Source organism: Antennarius striatus, chromosome 17 (assembly GCF_040054535.1).
Source record: "Antennarius striatus isolate MH-2024 chromosome 17, ASM4005453v1, whole genome shotgun sequence".
In the NCBI taxonomy this organism is placed as follows: Eukaryota; Metazoa; Chordata; class Actinopteri; order Lophiiformes; family Antennariidae; genus Antennarius; species Antennarius striatus.
Genome location: NC_090792.1, coordinates 6,235,350 through 6,258,032, shown reverse-complemented (window position 1 = coordinate 6,258,032; position 22,683 = coordinate 6,235,350). Strand labels below are relative to the sequence as shown.

General features: G+C 40.6%; 1 pseudogene; it reads right to left on the bottom strand.

Moving 5' to 3' along the window:
• Positions 1-3,682: 3,682 nt before the first annotated feature.
• On the bottom strand, positions 3,683-20,485 carry LOC137611229 (uncharacterized; annotated as a pseudogene).
• Positions 20,486-22,683: the final 2,198 nt, after the last annotated feature.

Below are 22,683 nucleotides of genomic sequence, written 5' to 3'. Positions count from 1 at the left end.
TAATGCAGCCAAAACTGGGGTGATGTGGTCAAATTTCCTAGTTTTAGTTAATATTCTTGCTGCTGTGTTCTGAACCATCTGAAGGCCCCTAGTTCTAGACCGAGGCAACCCTGATAACAGAGAAATGGAGTAGGAGTTATCTTGAAGGAGGAGTTTGTTAGGAATGTCCTGGAGGTAAAAAGAGTGTCGGATAGAGTGATGAGTCTGAAGCTAGAAATAGAAGGTGTAATGTTCAATGTTGTTAGCGGGTATGCTCCACAGGTAGGATGTGAGCTGGAGGAGAAGGAGAAATTCTGGTCGGACTTTGATGAAGTGATGCAGAGCATGCCTAGAAGTGAGAGAGTTGTCATTGGAGCAGACTTCAATGGACATGTTGGTGCAGGAAACAGAGGTGATGAGGATGTGATGGGCAGGTTTGGTATCCAGGAGAGGAACGCAGAAGGACAGATGGTGGTTGACTTTGCAAAAAGGATCGAAATGGCTGTAGTGAATACTTTCTTCCAGAAGAGGCAGGAACATAGAGTGACCTATAAGAGTGGAGGTAGGAGCACACAGGTAGACTACATCTTGTGTAGACGGTGTAACCTGAAAGAGATCAGTGACTGCAAAGTAGTGGTAGGTGAGAGTGTAGCCAAACAGCATAGGATGGTGGTGTGTAGGATGACTCTGGTGGTGAGGAAGATCAAGAGGGCAAAGGCAGAGCAGAAGACGAAATGGTGGAAGCTGAAAAAGGAAGAGTGTTGCATGACTTTCAGGAGGGAGTTAAGACAGGCTCTGGGTGGTCAGGAGGTGCTTCCAGATGACTGGACAACTACGGCTAATGTGATCAGGGAGACAGGTAAGAGAGTACTTGGTGTGTCATCTGGAAGGAAAGTAGATAAGGAGACTTGGTGGTGGAATGAGGAGGTACAGGAGTGTATACAGAGAAAGAGGTTAGCTAAGAAGAAGTTGGACACTGACAGGACTGAGGAGAGTAGACAGGAGTACAGGGAGATGCAACGTAAGGTGAAAGTAGAGGTAGCAAAGGCCAAACAAGAAGCTTATGATGACTTGTATGCTAGGTTGGACAGTAAGGAGGGAGAGACTGATCTATACCGGTTGGCAAGACAGAGAGACAGAGATGGGAAGGACGTGCAGCAGGTTAGGGTGATTAAAGATAGGGATGGAAGTCTATTGACAGGTGCCAGTAGTGTGATGGGAAGATGGAAAGAGTACTTTGAAGAGTTGATGAACGTGGAAAATGAGAGAGAACAAAGACTGAAGAGGTGACTGTTGTGGACCAGGATGTAGCAAAGATTAGTCAGGATGAAGTGAGGAGGGCACTGAAGAGGATGAAGAGTGGAAAGGCAGTCGGCCCTGATGATGTACCTGTAGAGGTATGGAAGTGTCTAGGAGAGGTGGCAGTAGAGTTTCTGACTGGGTTGTTCAACAGGATCTTAGTGAGAAGATGCCTGAGGAATGGAGGAGAAGTGTGCTGGTGCCCATTTTTAAGAACAAGGAAGATGTGCAGAGTTGTGGCAACTACAGAGGAATAAAGCTGATGAGCCATACAATGAAGTTATGGGAGAGAGTAGTGGAAGCTAGACTTAGGGCAGAAGTGAACATTTGTGAGCAGCAGTATGGTTTCATGCCAAAAAAGAGTACTACAGATGCAGTATTTGCTTTGAGGATGTTGATAGAGAAGTACAGAGAAGGCCAGAGGGAGCTGCATTGTGTTTTTGTAGATATGGAGAAAGCTTACGACAGGGTGCCCAGAGAGGAACTGTGGTATTGTATGAGGAAGTCTGGAGTGGCAGAGAAGTATGTTAGGGCGGTGCAGGACATGTATGAGGACTGTAAGACAGTGGTGAGGTGTGCTGTAGGTGTGACAGAGGAGTTCAAGGCGGAGGTGGGACTGCATCAGGGATCAGCTCTGAGCCCCTTCTTGTTCGCTATGGTGATGGACAGGCTGACAGATGAGGTTAGACAGGAATCTCCATGGACTATGATGTTTGCAGATGCCATTGTGATCTGCAGTGAGAGCAGGGAACAGGTGGAGGAGAGGGACCCAAGTAGAAGAGCGAGGTTACAGGAGAAGAGATCAAGAAGGTGGAGGATTTTAAGTACTTAGGGTCAACAGTCCAGAGCAATGGAGAGTGTGGAAAAGAGGTGAAGAAGCGTGTACATGGCAGGATGGTATGGGTGGAGAAAAGTGTCAGGTGTGATGTGTGATAGAAGAGTTTCAGCTAAAATGAAAGGAAAGGTGTACAAAACCGTGGTGAGACCAGTGATGTTGTTTGGTCTAGAAACAGTGTCACTGAGGATAAGACAGGAGACAGAGCTGGACGTAGCAGAGATGAAGATGCTGAGGTTCTCTTTGGAAGTGACCAGGTTCGATAGGATCAGGTATGAGTACATTAGAGGGACAGTACATGTTAGAGGTTTTGGAGATAAAGTCAGAGAGGCAAGACTGACATGGTTTGGATATGTCCAGAGGAGAGATAGTGAATATATTGGTAGATGGATGCTGAGTTTTGAACCTCCAGGCGGGAGGCCTAGAGGAAGACCAAAGAGGAGGTTTATGGATGTGGTGAAAGAGGACGTGAAGGCAGTTGGTGTGAGAGAAGAGGATGCAGAAGACGGTTAGATGGAGGCAATCAATTCGCTGTGGTGACCCCTGAAGGGAAAAGCTGAAAGTAAAAGAAGAAGATGATCAGTCACACATATTCACACTCACGCTGATCTTCCCATACACGTATGGTCTGATCTTATCAAACACACACAAACTCTCTACTCGCCCCCCCCCCCTTTTTTTATCTGCAATTGTCTCACTTATGTCATTCCCCATCAGTCACACACACCCAGAAACACATACACACACACACAGATCGCCACCGGCCTATCACTGCAATATTCAAGCACTTTCGGCAGAAAGTGCTCATTAGAAGTAAAGGTCGGGAGCTCAAAGGCATGACATTCAGGATGAACGACCAGTTCTCCAAGGAGATAAATGAGAGGTGTAAAGTACTTCCTTCCATCATGATGGAGCACAGACAAACAGGTAAACAGACTGCGTTGGTCATGGATGAATTGTATATCAATGGCCAGCAGTTCTGTGAACCCTCCACCACCTCATGGCTCTTCTGATGACTCAGATGGAATGTACATGGCATACGCTCACAGACAAAAAAAATTATAATATCATCTTCTCATCTTGTAACAACAGACAAAGAGGAGTCACCATTCTGATCCATAAGAGAGTAACTTTCACTGTAAACAGCACAGTTACAGACCCTGAGGGCAGATACATTATTATTCAGGCAACAATCTTTCATTAATATTCAGGCAGTCTAATAAATTGTACACAATCGTTAATCTATATGCACCCAATAGTGATGATCCAGGCTTTTTTCATAGTCTTCTCTCATTTAGCTGACTTATCAGCTAACGCAGCAACTTTCCCACATTCAGATGGAGATTGTTGTCCTTGCACCACATAGCCAGGCGGCTCACCTCATTTCTGTAGGCTGTCTCATCGTTGTTGTTGATGAGACCCACCACAGTCTGCAAACTTTATAAAGAGGTTGGAGCTGGAAGTTGGTGTGCAGTCATTGGTCAGCAGAGTGAAAAGGAGGGGGCTCAGTACACATCCTTGGGGGGCTTCCGTGTTCAGCGTGATGGTGCTGGATGGGTTGTTACCAACTCAAACTGCCTGTGGTGTCCCTGTCAGGAAGTCCAGCAGCCAGTTGCATATGGAGGTGTTTAGTCCAAGCTGGTCCAGTTTATGAATGAGCTGCTGGGGGATGATTGTGTTGGATGCTGAGCTAAAGTCGTTGAACAGCATTCTGGCGTATGAGTCTTTGTGCTCCAGGTGGGTGAACGTTGAGTGTAAGGCAGTGGAGATGGCGTCATCGGTCGAGCGGTCGTACCAGTAAGCAAACTGAAAAGGGTCCAGGGTTGAAGGGAGGGCAGATTTGATGTGGTGCATGACTAGCTGCTCGAAGCACTTCATGAGGATGGGAGTGAGTGCAACTGGGCGGTAGTCGTTGAAGCCGGATGGTAATTGGTTACATATATTGAGTTTTTGAGAAGGAAATTTAAATCCTTATCAAAAAGGAACAAAAAAAAAGGTTCAGAAAATTTTAATTAAACTGCCAAGTCATCACCGTCATGTTAAATAATAGTTGGGTGTCTCAGTTATCACTACTCTACGCACCGCCGGTCAACCACACGAGTAGCAACCTGGAAGTCAGTTATCACCTAGTTACTCTTCACATATTTTTTTTTACATATTTCAAACCACTAACCATAACATTCTAAAGCCCTGAAAACTCATGTTAAATAACGTTAAATGTTGTACTATTCCTCACAGTAACAGGTGAGTCAATTTATTTGAAAATACTATGTATGTGAGTATACGTTTGTTTTACTTGAGACCACTAAAGACTTGGACGATAAAAACATCTACCACACGTTAGCTTAAAGGCAAAGAGTATGGTTAAATCATTGTGTTTATCACATTCTAATGAAGTATTTCTTGACCCCATCTGAATAACTCCACAAAGTCTGGTTTTAGGATCCTGTTTTGTTTGTGCTAGTTTTGTTTCCCCTCTTTTTTCTATTTCTTTCCTGCGGATGTTCTGAATTCACGTGACAAGGTGGTATGGCACATTCCCTGGCTGGAAGCTGACTATGTCAAGCAGTAGTGTATAAAACAAGTAAGAACAGTAATATAACGCAGCCCTGGGGTGGTCCAGTGAAAGATCAAACACCGCTGGCACTCTTCACATGCTGCACACTGTCAGTTAAAAAAAATCAAACAGCCAACATGATAGAGCATGATCAATGTTGTGACTGGTCTTCAATCTCAGCGCTAAAATACACTCACCGGCCACTTTATTAGGTACATCTGTCCAACTGCTCCTTCTATCAGCTCCTGGTTCGAGCTGATAGAAAGGCAACAGTGACTCAAATAACCACCCGTTACAACCAAGGTAGGCAGAAGAGCATCTCTGAACACACAGTACGTCGAACTTTGAGGCAGATGGGCTACAGCAGCAGAAGACCACGCCGGGTGCCACTCCTTTCAGCTAAGAACAGGAAACTGAGGCTACAATTTGCAAAGCTCATCGAAATTGGACAATAAAAGATTGGAAAAATGTTGCCTGGTCTGATGAGTCTCTATTTCTGCTGCGACATTCGGATGGTAGGGTCAGATTTTGGCGTCAACAACATGAAAGCATGGATCCATCCTGCCTTGTATCAACGGTTCAGGCTGGTGATGGTGGTGTAATGGTGTGGGGAATATTTTCTTGGCACTCTTTGGGCCCCTTGGTACCAATTGAGCATCGTTGCAACGCCACAGCCTACCTGAGTATTGTTGCTGACCATGTCATCCCTTTATGACCACAATGTACCCAACTTCTGATGGCTACTTTCAGCAGGATAATGCGCCATGTCATAAAGCTGGAATCATCTCAGACTGGTTTCTTGAAAATGACAATGAGTTCACTGTACTCAAATGGCCTCCACAGTCACCAGATCTCAATCCAATAGAGCGTCTTTGGGATGTGGTGGAACTGGAGTTTTGCATCATGGATGTGCAGCCGACAAATCTGCGCCAACTGTGTGATGCCATCATGTCAATATGGACCAAACTCTCTAAGGAATGCTTCCAGCACCTTGTTGAATCTATGCCACGAAGAATTGAGGCAGTTCTGAAGGCAAATTGGGGGTCCAACCCGTTAATAGCATGGTGTACCTAATAAAGTGGACGGTGAGTGTATAAGCTGTATAAAATTAAATACAACCACTACTCAATAAACAGTAGTTGCATTAGTCATTTGCATGTAGCAAATGCATGTAACAGACTCAAATGTAATGAAATGTTAATGGCATCAACCATCAACCAGACCGGCAGGCAAACTGGAGTGGCTTCAAGTCTTCTTGAACTACTGTCAAAAGTTCTTTCATATTTCTTCACAGTACTTTCCTTAGAAGCATTTTTTCTAAGCCCTCCTCCTAGAAAGTCTTTTACATGTATCTAATTCAAAATATGAAATGCTAAAAATACACGGTCTGTAATGTATCTGATTACTTATTTAATTGTGTGAGAGACTGGACTTCCACTTTTCACCAGAAACTGGTAAGGGTTAGGAATAGAAACCGTACTAAGGCAACAAAACAGTGTTGATACAGAAATAATTCTTTAGATGGTGGAAAACAAGACATTGAGCTGTTTCCTGACTTCTTTGCCACTTGATCATTTTTCTCATTTTATTGTTATGGCTGGCTCATGACAATATAATGTTACTAATGGGAACCCGTGGAAATTCCACGATAAAACAATAATATGAGACTTCATAACAAACATATGAAAACAAATGTATTGGTATTATAAACCAGCGCACTCAACGCAGTCAAAAACAACGTGGTGACGTAATGACTTTGTTTTGACAAATCATGGATTGCGCTGGGTGGGCATTGCAAAGCCATAAATGAATGTTAGCAGGCAAATTGGAGAAGGAAAACTGACTACAGTATTTTCCGGACTATAAGGTGCACCTAAAAGCCTAAAATTTTCTTTAACAACTCTATTAATGAAGTTTGACTGACTGACTGATCTCAGTATTTCCCAGCTACTGTGGTGCCGGAAATAACCCACTTTAAACTTAATTGGTCTTATAAATGCCTTTGTGCTGTCATCTGGAATCTGAATGGCTTATTCACATAACAATAGGATCCATTCAAAGGTACTAGGCAGTCATGAATGCAATCATGACTGCCTGAGCAGCGCGGCTCTATCTAGTGGACAGATTGCGCAACTACAGTCGCTGCAGTTTATCAAATACATTTTATTTATTTTTTATTGTGTGCGCCTTATAATCAGGTGCGCCTTATAGTGCGGAAAATACTGGGAAAGGAGATAATGTTAAAGGAAAAGGCACCTGTGAAAAGACCAAGTGGAAAACAAATTTAGAGAAGTGATAGTTCTGTTAGCTGACTGCATGAATAGAACTGTATGTAGTTACTTAAAGACCATTTTTGTCAGATGCCAAAGGATAATTTTGGATACTACATCAATTGTCCCATTCCAAACGGAAACCATAGCTGGACAGACTGTCCGTACTAGCCAGATAATTTCACTCAGAATTTGTTGTCGTTTTTTGTGTTGTTCCTTCTGTTTGGACTCTGCTCAAAAACATGAAAATTGTTGGAACAGTTATGACACTCTAAAATTATGTTAAGTCCATGTACAGTTATTTATTTTCCTAAGATATCAGATGCCTTACGCCATATTGTTCACGTGACTTCTTCTGGCAGATGTGCCATGATTCGTTGGGCGCCGTGACTGGTAGTGGGTGGAGTTGGTGATAGCATGAGAATTTTTCAAGCAAACTTATCCAATATGTAGGTGGGGAGATGAGCCAGCCATGACATCAAAACAGGGTGATGTACAGCAGGTGGCTCCAATAGTTAACATAAATTTAGTTGACAAATAAAATTCAAAACAAAAAGCACCATGGCATTAGTCATAAAACATTGGGCTCCTGCAGGGACAACCTCTGCAACAGCACCGTCTGTTACTTTTAGTGGCATCCGCTTTGACATGGCTCTCTGAACCACGCCCCAGACTCAGTAGGGTTTGTTTTTTTTAACCACTGCTTCAGAGTCTGCTTCAACCATGGAAAAACCAGGTGACTGATGACGTTTGAAACACTCAAGTGGTAAATTCACACCTGAAACAGAACTGTAAGTAATTGACTAGAATTCACAGAAAATACATGACAAAAAAGTTGCCAGTAAAGTACTGTAAAATGGCAGTTTATTACTGTAAAACCTTTTACAACATATTACTGTAAATCTTTTACAGGTTTTTGCTGTATATAAATTACAGTAATTTACTGTTTTGTTTTTTAGTAAACAGCAATTCAATGTCATTTGGTTTACAATGTTTTCTTGTATTCGTCTAAATTAGTTACCTAGCAACTAGAGTTGCCAGTAAATACCTGTAAATAATTAACAATACAATATGTTGTCGTAAAATGTTTTTACAGTTAATTTTGTTTTTTACTAGTGCTGTCAGGCGATTAAAAAAATAATCTAATTAATTACAGGATTTGTAATTAATCTAATTAATCGCATATTAATCTCATACCTGCTAAAGGTCCACAAATAAAGAATTTGAATTCAAAATGAATATTATAACATGCCTCTAAATAAGGCAACTAAATAGCAAGATGCCAACAGGCTTTTCCTTTAAAAAGGGTAAGCTAACGTTCAACTGTGTGTCCTTGACATGTTTTGCATTTAAATGATACGTTAGGCTGGAGCTGCTTCGGTGATATGAAAATTCTCTTTTACAAAAGGTACAAATAATAATAATAGTAATAATAATAATGGATTATATTTATATAGCACTTTTCTGGAAACTCAAAGACAGTTTACATCGGATCCATTATTCATTCACTCCTCATTCATATTTGGTGATGGTAAGCTACGTGTGTAGCCACAGCTGCCCTGGGGCAGACTGATGGAGGCATCTGCAGCGCAGATTGGCATCGCAGAATCACTGCGTTTTTTGTTGATAGTCCCGTCTTTGTTTTTTTTATAAATAAACTTTCCGCCTAAGGGTCCGAATGGGCTGGCCTCGCTCTCCTGTGTCGCTTTCTATCTCTGTTGTCAGTCACTCTGCTTTTGACTAGCGGGTAGGAAGTGACGTCACTGCAGCCTACGGGTTTCTCAATGGGCCAAATTTAAAATGCTTGCGCATTGACTTGCCACTTGCGATTAATTGCGATAATTTTTATAGCGCGTTAATTTGCAGCGTAATTAATTAATCTAATTAACGCTTTAAAGTGACAGCCCTAGTTTTTACATTAGCTGCTTTGCAAATTATGCAGATTGTGAAACGTGAATGAAACAAAAAATAAAACTGCATCAGACCTGCTACAAAACACAACTTTTATTAGAACTAAATGCATTTATACAATACATGTTAAGCCTAAAGAACCTGAGGTAACTTATTTATCTTAACAGCTCCTAAAATCAGTGCCTGCATAGGCTCCATTCAATTCACATGACTGTCCATCATTGGTCAAGCAAGCTACACAGTCAATGAATGATGGATGATATGCAAAAAGTGCATGGAACATGAAGAACAATTCACAGAAAAAAAAGCAACAATGTTTTCACTTAATGTGAGAGAACAATCCTTATTCTTTGGACTAAGGAGAAAGCCATTCAAAGTGCGTGAGCCGCCGAAGCAGAGAGAAGACATGAGGACTGACTGAAAAATATGCTGTTTATTTTTTTTCATTATCTTTTCATTTGTGCAGTCCAGGCACTCAGGCAAGATGAAATAGTAAATAGCTCGGCCATGCAATGACTAAACGATGTAGAGACATAACTGTTAAAAAGGTAGTTTGTATATCTTACCACAAGACTGTTTGTTAACAACTCAATAACTTTACATTATTATGACTGGGTGAAGACAGGGAGTTGGCTCTTATTACAGTTGATGGATTAAAAAAAAAGCTCTTATCAAAAAGACTACCATATTTGCCCGAATATAAGACGACCCTGATTATAAGATGACTCCCTCTTTTTCAAGACTCAGGTTTGAAAAAAGACTTTTTGAACACCAAATTTAATTTTTATACAGAAAATAATTACAGTACATCTGAAATAAATGATTATAACAATATATTCGAGAGAGAAAAAGCATGTAATTTTGTCTCATTTAAATCATGCAAAAACTGTCTATCACATCTTAATATCTGAACATTTAAATATGTAAACTAAAGTGCAATCACATTTGTAAATGAATGGCTTCTGGTTTTTGAAATGTAAATAAACCAATCTACTGTGATAAAAAACAAAATTGCAATAACTACATTAACCATCAAAGTGAAGTCTAACTAACTGTCGTCTTGAAAGAAATATTTTCTCCTGATTGTCGCTACATTTCTCCATTTTCTGTTATATCTTCTCTTATTTGCTTCTCTTTTCTTTCTTACCGCTATTTTTATTTTTCTTCTTCCCGACAGGGGTTCGTTTTGGCCTGGGGAATTAAGTTCAGCATTCACTTTAAAGATATCTGGCGCACTTTAGCGTTGTGAATGGGTATAATGTCTAGACCCTGAATGTAAGACGACCCTCACTTTTTCAGTCTTATTTCAATGCAAAAAACACCGTCTTATATTCTGGCCAATACGGTAGTTATTGCAATATGCAACACTAATTACCAATAACTGAAAGAAATGTTAACTAAAAAATCTTGGTAATCTTGACAAAACTGGACTTAGACATGTTGAACATTTGTTTCATACTTTTCCAGCATGTCCAGTGGTGTAGTGGTGTCTGATTTGGTGGGTATACTATTGATTAGATCACTAAGGAGAAAGCAGGTATGATTTCAATGGCTTTTTGGCTGATAGGTGGTAAAGTGTTAACTGGTATAAAAAGAGGGTATGCTCCATAAACTGGTGCATACTACACCACTGCGCATGTCCCTGGCTTGAGAGGGGTCCATTGACTGTCAGTGCTGGAATATCAAAATAATGTCTTGTCCAGTAGTCATGATAGTTTACGACAAACACCGAGTTACCTTTGAATGAATTCCAGTGTGCATGCTAATCTCTCCTCGTACACCAGATTCAAGTTGTAGTAAATTGAAAACAGCGTCACCAGTCCTGCCATCAAGTTGGGGTGTGGAGGCACAACCACCTGATCCTCGACGCTCAGCATCCACTGTGTGGTTGTGAGCACTTCACCTAAATATAAACAAACATATGGTTTATAGTTTTTTTCCCCGTTGCTTTCCACACAAGCATATCCACATTAAACTCTTACATTAATGTATCCTACTATGGTCTTCATCTTTGCAATGCTTTACGACATTTAAATTCCTTGTATGTATTGATATGCTTGGCCAATAAAGCTGACTGATAAAACACAGTCGCCTCCATGACAGCAGGCCATGTTTCAGATAGGGATGTTGCTACTACAACGTGGATATTTCACACACACACACATCTTCCACCCAGCAACACAGAAGATCTATACAATCAGCACAGCTTCAAGTTGGGCACCCAGTACTGGTGTTACTAATTCAGTTTATGACCAAATCTGAAACATGGGCCTAACCTGCCCTTCTGCTCCTGAGTTATGGTGTTCAACACCAGACAGAAAAGTGTTTCTGTCACAGTAAGCGGACCTTTGGCTTTTTGGATTAAAAATGTCCCTTCATTTTGTCCTATTAGACATTTGTCACATTTAATGTATGGATTCTTGACCAAAAACCTCACATAGGTCACAGTAACCTTGACCTCTGACCGCCAAAATCTAAATAAATTAATACATTAGTTTGAATGGATACTTGCGCCAAATTTGAAGAAATTCCCTCCAAGAGTTCTGGAGATATGACAGCCAGCCATGACTGTCACCAGAAAGGAGGCATAAAAAATACTGTACAACATACCTAACACAAGTAGTCTTGGAAAGTCAGGAAGGAGCAGCGTTCTTTCGACGTTTTTTGCCAACACCAAAAAACACAAAAATAAAACTGACGTCAACTGCTCTCAGTTTCACTGCTGAGTATATCATCATACCAATACAATAACAATACAATACAACTTATTAGCGTACCTCTATGATTAACAGAAGGAGCAGGTTTTGAAAAAAGGGTTGTAGAAGTTTCTTTCAGAGACTTTTTAGTTTTATACTTAAGAGTCCCCGCAGTACACTGGCGTCGTGCCCGGAGTGTCCCCCGCCTCACGCCCTGTGACTGCCAGGATAGGCACTGGCTACTCCGCGACCTGCGTTAGCGGATTAAGCGGGTTGGAAGATGAATGAATGCTTAAGAGTCCATTCCAGAGCCTATAGAGCTTCAAAGTTTACAAGTACAGGTATCTGTACTTCTACTTGAATAAAGAACAAAGAACATTTTACACTTACATCTGCCTGCAAAATGAGTCAATCAGGGTTCTCTCTGAAGTGCGCCATAAGCAGGAGGATCACACATGGGCATGGATCACTCTTGTCTTCATTTTTGTACTTGACCGGGATGCTCTCCCTCTCATCTGCATTAGGCCCTGCTGGCTTCTGCTCAAAATACTTGAGGATCAGTTTCCCTTTGTCTCCTATGGCATGCTCTATTTTATTCAGTATGTCAATGCCAGTGAGCAATTGGAAATGGCTGTACAGCTCTTTTGGTGTGAAAAGATATGGCCACTCATTCTTCAGCTCAGTGATCGAAAGGGGTGGGCAGGCATTGATAGCCTTTCTTTGTAAGTAGTAGGTTGCTTTCATCAACTGAGTCAAATGTCTTCTCTCTGCACCAGATGGCCCCTCAGTGCCGTAGAGGTCTTTCATTTCTCTCTGTTTATCTTTGAGACTTTCCTCAGCTTCGTCCGCGGGACAGTCAGGCTGCCATCTCACGCAGCCATATTGGTCTGCTGGTCCTCTAGCCATATCAGGTGATTTTGAGACCTTTCTCGACTTCCTTCGTCTAGAGAGAATGCTTCCACGATTCACATGTTCTACTAGTGTTTTTTTACTGAGTCACAAGGGATCCAAAGCCGCTGCCAATTACAGTGTCATCTTTCATGACATCGGCAAAGGTTTTGGGATGCTGCTTTACAATCATTCTGGCTACTGCAGGCACTGAGACTTTTATGGATTTAATTCAGTCAGTCTCATTTTATTAACAATTATTCTTACCATTTCCCTGCGGTCTTTAGCAGAGGGACGTGTCTCCTGCATGATGGCAGTTCTGATACCAGTAGGCATTGTGTTCCAAGGAACACTGGAGTTTTTCTGGCCAGGCACTTAAATTTACTGTTATTCTGGAGCTATCATAGCTCAACTCACTTGGAGAGGTAGAGTGGGATTGAGAAGAAAAAGGATCCTGTGTGCTGGTACTTAAGATTAAGTCAGAGGGTTCGAAGGCAGTCAGTGTCAAAAGTCTTGGTTGGTCTACAAGAGGAAATAAAAGAGATATAGCATTACTTAATATATACAAACAAAATGCAAAACTGTCAGTCTTTTTTTTTTTTTGCTGTGCATTCATTACCCTACCAAATTGAACCACTTAGTCTAAATGATAATGGTGTAGCATTTGCTGTTTTTAGTTAAATGAGGTGTTTTGTTATTATGTCACACTGTGTATGTTTAGGATGCCAAACAAACTGAATTGGAATATGTGTGTGTGTGTGTGTGTGTGTGTGTGTGTGTGTGTGTGTGTGTGTGTGTGTGTGTGTGTGTGTGTGTGTGTGTGTGTATCACAGTACATAGTCTTGAACTTTATAAAACAATCTTTTCTTATGTGTTTTTATAAGAAATATCTGCATGTAGTGGTCTGTATGGGCGCCCATGGTGCGGATAGCCCCAGTTCGATTCCCGAGGTTATTCGCACCATGTCAGGGAAGACATGTGTAAGTTGCTTTGGATAAAAATGTTTGCCAAATGTGAAATTGTAATTGTAAATACCTTCGGTTTGCCATGCACTGAGAAGCCTCCGACACTGGATAGGTGTGATGTTACCAGTAAGATCCTCCTCTTTGTTGAACTGCAGATCAGTTTTGGATTCCACACCAATGCTTTCAAACTTGTTCAGGAGGGACTTTATTTTATCTTCTGGTAAGCTGGGTACCGCAACACAGCTTGTTTTATGGCCTCCCCCAGTGCTGCCATGTCAGTATACATCTGGTAGAGAGTGATGGATTATGATTACTGATGTACCATCCAGATTGTACCCTGTAGCAAGTTTCCCGGCTACATTATTTAAAGATATTAGCATTTGGACTAACTTACTTTCGAATCTCAACGTCCAAAGACGGATGAGAGGTCCAAACTGAAGAATAAACTCAGGGTAGTGACAGAGATAATGGTGCTTAGGTTTAACAAGATGGAATGGAAACAGCTCCACTTTGGACTGAATGTACTCCTCAATAAGAACATTTAAGTAGGCAATCTGATCTGCAGTAATTGCTGGTGCACATACATAAGCAACTATTTCTCAAAATCAACTTCCAGACACCATTTTCAGAAGGATTCTTGATCTTGTCCCCAATTAACAGAGGCAGTACTCTCAACAGACACCAATTCTGTACAGCATGACCATTCAACTTCTCACTACCTGGGCTGAACTCAGGAGGTTTGTCATCTGCTTCATTTCCAAGATATGTAAACCGACTTATTCTTCAGTTCAAATCCAAATAGGAGAACTGTATTTCCTGGTTTTACCAAGTGGTTGATACACAACGCCATGTCAACAGAAACGACGTCCTCAAAAAGTTCATGCCCGTGACATGGTGGAAGACCAGGCTGGCAAACACGAAAGTAACAAAGCTGGTTGAACACAGAGTCAGATTTTATGCCACACACTGTATCTGTATTGCCTACTCTTAGTTCATGTACATGCTGCTGATATGACTGTTTTGTTCTATTTGACCCAGTGGACAGTGGACTCAACTGAAATAGTCCTCAGTCTATATCACAAAACCTACAGAAATGGGTACTCTTGCTGAAGTTTTCCACAAAGCCACCAATACTGTGAGAGCCGACATTATTTCCAGTTATAGCACATACAGAGCTTTTGATGACTTGACCATCACTCAAAACAATGCCACTGTCCTCCAGCTGCTTCAGATCTTTTATCAGCGGAGTGAAGATCATTTCCTGTCCGAAAGAGTTGAAGTCTTGTTCTCGGCAGAGAAGAACAAGCTGCATATGATCGATGTTTGATCTGTTGTAGTGCAAAACATCACTAAGCGTCAGATAAACTGCCAGTACCGTATGTTTTTTTCGACCTGATCCTAATGGATTGACTACCTCAAAAGAATCTCGACAGGGAATCAAGGCTAAAGATGAGGTTTCTGTTTTATGCAAGATATTATCAGTCATATTCTGTCCATCCCATACATCTTCCAACACATCACGGGAGGAGAGGCGTGAATGGGACTTTTCACATTGTCTTCTGAAAGGCTCAGATTCGAAGAGAGAATTACCGTATTGGCCCGAATATAAGGCAGTGTTTTTTGTATTGAAATAAGACTGAAAAAGTGGGGGTTGTCTTACATTCGGGTCCGTCATGAAGAAGAAAAATAAAAATCGCAGTAAGAAAGAAAAGACAAAAAAATAAGAGAAGAGATAACAGGAAATGTAGAAACGTAGCGACAATCTGGAGAAAAGTGGGTGAAAGATCGGCCATGTTAACCAGCAGCTGAGAAGTTACGATGCAAACTTCAAGATGATGGTCATAAATGAGGTAGAGTCCTCAAACAATTGCAAAGCTGCTGTGAAATATGGTGTCACAGAGAGCAATGTACGGAGATGGAGAGCTCAAAAAGATCGTCTAAAACATGCTCACAGTCAGAGAAAAGCTTTCCGTGGTCCTCATAGCGGCCACTTCCATGAGCTCGACTGGAGGTAGTGCGCGTACATAGACGCGAAACAAAAGGACAGGATGCCAATCAGCATATCAAATGCTCTGGACGGCAGTGAGGATGATGTGCTATGGGAGGAGCCAGCGGAGCCAGAGAATGGGAGTGAGGACAGTGACACCGAGCACAGCGAGGCAGAGGATGTTTGCTAGGAGTAATGTTCTGACATGACAGATCTTGGCTACTCTTATGTTTAAACCAGTTGCATTATTTTATTGCACTACAGTTTTTCTCTCAAATATATTGTTATAATCATTTCTTCCAGATGTACTGTAATTATTTTCTCTATAAAAATTAAATTTGGTGTTCAAAATTTTTTTTCAAACTTGAGCCTTGAAAAAGAGGGGGTCGTCTTATAATCGGGATCGTCTTGTATTCGGGCCAATACAGTAATAGTTTCTTTTATTGGCACATACTGTGCAAAGCATTCTTTCCCTGAGTAATTTGTACCTAAATACAAAGGCAGAGGTTCAACATAGTTGAAGTTGTTTTTGAACACTGACTTGCGACGCTGATCTGTACGCAAAATGTTGTTGCCTTTTTTTAATATGTCATGTTTTTTTAGCTCTTCAATTACATTTGTGATATCCATGTCAGGCACCCCAAGCGCAGACAATTTCTCTTTGGGTTTGGAAAAGATATGCAACTGAGCAGAATTATGGATGTCCTGGACTTCCTCAATAATAGTCTCAATAATAATAATAATAATAATAATTCTCTCAAGAATTCTCTCAACGCAGTGTATTAAACACAAGATATTTAATTTGTCAATTCAAATCATGCATAGGTTGAGTAGCAGTACAAAAATATCATCAATAGGTTGAGTATGAGTCCAATAATATCATCGATGATATTGACAGACAGACAAGTTCTACAAATACTTATCTAATTATGATGAGAGCTCTGGAGACGATGACCAGAGTGTGTTGCTACAGAATATTCTGGGTACAGGAAAAACTTTACAGAGAGCTGCAGCGGAGTTCCATGTACAAAATATGAAAAGAATCACACAATATTTATACTCTAAAGGCGTGACTAGGGGGAGGTATGAACCTCGACTCATCTGCTTTCAACTAGTTCTTTACGGGCTTTCATTTGGTAAGTCATGACTGCCAGACATTACCAAAAATATCAAGTCGACAATGCTTCCGTATTTCAATGAGAGCAGACGTCTTTTCTTCTGTCTCTGGTTGTTGCTAACTTTGCTATCTCTCTCGAACTCTTACTAAATAAACACTCATTAACTCTCACTGATCCCTTCAAAATGCCGAGAGGAAAAGGGAAATCTGAAGAGTCTGAGAATAAACATGAAAATAAGACCCTTGAAAGGGTGGTTGCTGGGATGGAGGAGCTATGGAGCACTGTGAGTGCGCTAACCCGCACTGTGGACCAGCACAGGAATGACTTCGATAAGTTCAACAGTGAACTTGATAAAAGGTTGGAAGACAAGCTGATACCGTTAAGTAACCGCATGTAAAAAGTGGAGGATGAATTGGAAAAAATGCAGAAAGGAGCGGAGCAAGGACAACAAAGAATGGATGAATTCGAACAAAGCTTTCGAATAAATGATGTGATCATCACCGGCATCAAACTTAAGCCAAGAAACTACGCTCATGCCGTGACCAAAGGAGTGGAAACAGAACACAGCACTGATTATGAGTCGGTGGAACAACAGGTGATTACTCAACTGAGGAACCTGGAGATTAACATCGAGCCGGACCAGATTGAGACATGTCACCCACTACCATCTGGAGGTAGGACACCACTTATAGTGCTGATAAAGTTCTACAACCGCAAATTTAAAATTGCTCTTCTGAAAGAAGGCCCTAAACTGAGAGGAAAAGATGTCTACATCAATGAGAACCTCACCAAAAAGAATGCTGATATCGCTAAACATGCTCGACAGCTGAAGAAGAATGGGCTGATTGAAAACACCTGGACCAACAACTGCAAGATCTTCATCAAAACAAAAGGGCTTTATCAAGAGCAGATTGAAACAATGGTAATCGAAAATGTGGAGGAATTGGGAGAAATTTAACCAATAAGGTATGACCAAAGAGAAAACCTCTGTAACTTCAACACAGCCGAGAACAACCATCTCTGCACTGTCTGAAGAAATCAAAGATCTGATACAGAAAATTGCTGAACAAGATAGTCTGGAATTGAAAACCGATCACTTTGTGGATTATACCCTGTCTGACCCAAATAGAATTATTGACCTGGATAACAATTTCTACAAAGACACGATGCGAAAGAACAGCTATCACACCCAGGAGCAATACAACAAAAAGTTTAAACCGGATGGAAAGCTTTCACTAATTCACTTCAACAGTAGGAGTCTATACACCAATTTTAGACATATTAAGGACTACCTAAACCAGTTTGATAATCCATTTAAAATAATTGCTGTGACTGAAACTTGGATTAATGAAAACAAAGGCATGGATTTCTATTTGGATGGATACAACATGACTTGTGTGAACAGGAGAAACAAAGGAGGGGGGGGTTTACGGCCTTACGGGGTTTACGGGGGGTTTACATTTGGTTTACGGCCTTTAATCACTAAACCAAGTAGAATCAATACACATAGTGCCACCTTGATAGATAATATTTTCACTAATGTTATTCTTAATGAAACTATGAGCGGCCTACTGATCAATGATATAAGTGATCATCTCCCAATATTTACCAACTATGACTGGAAACAAACTGTGTGTCGAGAACAGGCCCAAACATTCTACAAGGGAGTCAAGACTGAAGAAAGAATGAACACATTAAGAAATGATCTATTAGCTCAGAACTGGTCTGATGTTTACGCTGCTGTTGATGTTAACACTGCATATGACTATCTCACTGATAAAATAGAAGAATTGTACAATTTGCATTGTCCAGTGAAGAAAATCTATCTAAACAAAAAAGGTTTTAAGAAATCATGGATGACGTTGTCACTGATAAATGCCTGTAGGAAATGCATTACACAAAATGTTTGTGAAACAAAGAACAGAACAAGCAGAAACTAAATACAAAAAATATAGAAATAAATTAAATGTTATAATACGAACATGTAAGAAAGACTACTACAGTAACTTGCTTGCAGAAAATAAAAATTACACCAAAAAATTATGGGACATAATCAATAATGTTATAAAACAAAGTAAGGCCAAATCATCCTATCCAGAATACTTTAATATTAAAAATACAAAAATAGAGGATATGGACTGGGATTATTTGGACGACATTGGAGGAAGGGACCCAAACTCAATGTTTCTGGTGCCAGTGAAGGACACAGAGATAAGACACCTGGTCAGCCAGTGCGTAGCAAAAACTTCTACTGATGTGAATGGATTTGATATGCAGGTAATTAAGGACATACTGAAAGGAATTCTGCAACCATTTACACACATATGTAATATGTCATTTCAAACTGGGGTGTTTCCTGACAAAATGAAAATTGCAAAAATGGTTCAGATATATAAAAATGGGGATGCTTGTGAATTTACAAACTACAGACCTGTTTCAATATTACCACAGCTGTCAAAAATCCTACAGAAGCTGTTTAATAACAGACTGGACAAATTCATAACAAAGCACAGTCTCCTTGACTGTAGTCAGTACGGCTTCAGGAAGGATCATTCCACTGCCTTAGTGCTGACAGAAACAATATAGAACTCATTACAGATAGATAGATAGATAGATAGATAGATAGATAGATACTTTATTAATCCCGGAGGAAATTGCATATATCCACTGCTCAGGCATTACTTAACAAATAATACTGGATAAACACCAGGAGAAAAGGAAACACTGACATCACAGGACATACCACAAGACATACATTACACTAACAGACAGGCACATGCAGCACTAACAGGACTTATATACTAAACTATAACTAAAAATATAAACAGTATAAAATTTAAAAATATTACAGTATTAAAATATAAACAGTATAAAATAAAATCTAAACAGTATAAAATTGAATTAAAATATAAAAACAGTATAAAAAATAAATAAATAAATTATATATATATATATATACAACAGTATAAAATTAAATTTAAATTAAATTAAATCCATTTTCAACCCCGTGCTGACCTCGCCACCTCCCCCCCGCTCCTCCTGAGAGAGTCATTGTACCCCCTGATGGCACGGGGCACGAAGGAGGACCTCAGCCTCTCTGTGGAGGCGCTGTGTGACAGCAGTCTGCCGCTGAAGGTGCTTCTCTGCTGGGAGAAGGTGGTGTGTAGGGGGTGCCTGGTGTTGTTCATGATGGCCTTAATTTTAGACATGGTCCTGCTCTCCAGAAGCATATCCACAGAGTCCAGGCTCAGCCCGACCACTGAGCCCGCTCTGCGGATGAGTCTGTTCAGACGGTCCATATCTCTTTTCCTGGCCCCCCCACCCCAACACACAATGGCGTATGACAGCACACTGGAGACTACGGACTGATAGAACATGAAAAGGAGCTTAGGACAGATGTTGAAGGAGGCCAGCCTCCTTAGGAAGTACATCCTGCTCTGCCCCTTCTTCTACACACAGTTGGAGTTGAGTGACCAGTCCAGTCTGCTGTCTAGCTGCAGTCCCAGGTACTTATAGTTTTCTACCACCTCCACCTCACTGCCATTGATGATCACCGGCTGTGGAGAGGGAGTTGCCCGCCGGAAATCCAGAACCATCTCCTTTGTCTTGGAGACGTTGAGCTGGAGCTGGTTCTGTTGGCACCACTCCACGAAGTCAGCCACCAATGCCCTGTACCCCCCCTCATCACCCTCCCGGATACATGCCACTATCGCGGTGTCATCGGAGTACTTCTGTATGTGGCATGTATCCGAGTTGTGCTTGAAGTCTGATGTGTAGAGGGTGAAGAGAATGGGGGATAGAACGGTCCCCTGTGGCGCCCCCGTGCTGCTGGTCACCATAGAAGACAAGCAGTCCCCCATACGGACGTACTGGGGTCTGTCCGTTAGGTAGTCCGTAATCCAGCTCACGAGGTAGGGGTCCACAGCCATGGAGGTCAGTTTATCCTGCAGGAGCTGGGGCTCTGAATCAAAAGATGCCATGAATCAAAAGATGTACTCCATAGAAATCATTATTGACCTTAAAAAAGCTTTTGACACAATTGATCATAAAATTCTAATTGATAAACTGGAACGACTTGGATTTAGGGGTACAGTATTAGAATGGATAAAGAGGTATTTATCCAAGAGATCACAATATGTTACTCTGGGCGGGAGGGCATCAAAAACATTAGACATTGTGTGTGATGTGCCACAGGGGTCAGTGTTGAGTCCAAAATTATTCATACTTTACATAAATGATTCATGTAAGGTTTCAAAGGTACTTAAATTGATACTTTTTGCAGATGATACAACCATCCTTTGCAAAGGAAATGATATAAATAAACTAGCCCAAACAGCCAATGAGGAACTGGCCAATATGCAATTATGGTTTGATATGAACAAATTATCCTTGAACCTAACAAAAACTAAATACATGTTATTTGGGAAGAAAAGCTGCAAGCACAAAATTAATATTAAGGTGAATGAAGTAAAAATTGAACGGGTTAATGAATTTAAAATGCTAGGAGTGATTATTGCTGAGATGCTAACCTGGAAACCTCATTTAAAACAACTGCAAATGAAGTTAGCCAGAAGTGTATCCATACTCTGGAAAACTCAAAAATTACTAAATCAAAAGGCACTCCATATAATATATTGTGCACTAATCTTGCCGTATCTGAACTACTGTGCTGAAGTATGGGGAAACACATATAAAAGTGGCTTGCGACCTTTATTTCTGACCCAGAAAAGAACCTTGAGAATTATTCACAATGAACATTATAGAGCTCACACAAACCACTTATTTATTAAATCTAAACTACTGAAAATACATGATACCATAAGCTATAAAACTGTACAACTTATGTATAAAGCAGCCAATAACAATTTACCTCAAAATACAAAATCACAAATACAGAGTAATGAATCCAATTACCAACTAAGAGAAAACACAGCATTTATACAGAAAAAAGCATGAACAACACTAAAAATATTTTCATTATCGTTCACTGGTGTCAAACTTTGGAATAAACTGGATAATGAAATTAGGAGTATGGGAACTCTAATTGCCTTTAAAAAAGCAGTTAAAAACATGATTTTGCAAGGTTATATTGCTGACGTAAATGACTGCACTGTTAGGGCAAACTAAACTTCATGTTGTTAATCCTGTGAATCAAATGTCACTGCAACCTCTATGCAGAAATTGGGCACTTGCAAGATGTTATGACTGCTATGAAAGTGGAAAGGAAAGGAATGCTAAGTAAACAAGGACACTGTGTGGCTGGGAGACTACATAAGACACTGTGTTACACACAAAAGACTCTATTCCATATCATCAAATGAAGTCTGCTAATCAAAATGAATCTGCTGAGCTAGTCACTTAATGCGATCGACAGAATTTTTTCCACCAGACCTGTTGGAACTGGTGAGCACCATTGTCTAGATGGGAGTTTTTTGGCTGGTGTGGTGGGGATTTCGTTTTTCTTAAGGACAGGAGACAGTGTAAAATACAAGATATTTATTTGTCAATTCAAATCATGTTTAGGTTGAGTAGCAGTACAATAATATCATCAATAGGTTGAGTATGAGTCCAATAACATCATCGATGATATTGACAGACAGACAGGTTCAACAAACAGACAAGTTCAACAAATACTTATCTAAGCATGATGAGAGCTCTGGGGATGATGAAAAAGTCCTCCGGTGTGTTGTTGCAGAGTACTCTAGGTAGATGAAAACTTCAAATACCAACTAAAATAATGAATCACATCTCTTTTTATACCCTAAAGGTGTGACTAGGGGGAGGTATTAACCTCGGCCCATCTGCTTTCAACCAGTTCTTTATGGGCTCTCAGTTGATACGTCATGACCTCCAGACGTTACCAAAAATATCAAGTCGACAGTTTCACAAAACTATTTGATGACATAACATAATCAGTCACGTGAACCCTGTGAGGATCTGCTGCAGACATTCTCTGGATGACCCTGTGCAGAAACATACATTCTAATTTCAGGTACAGTGTCTGAAATGATCTGGCTAGCTGCTTCTGTCAGTGTCTAACTTCTTCAAGGATACCCACAGTCATGCAAGCATTTCAAAATATGGTCTAACAGGAATTATTTTCATGCAGCGTCTTCATGACCTCGAGACATCCTGGGGCCACCTTCACAAGAGCTGAATAATATGACACACACAACAA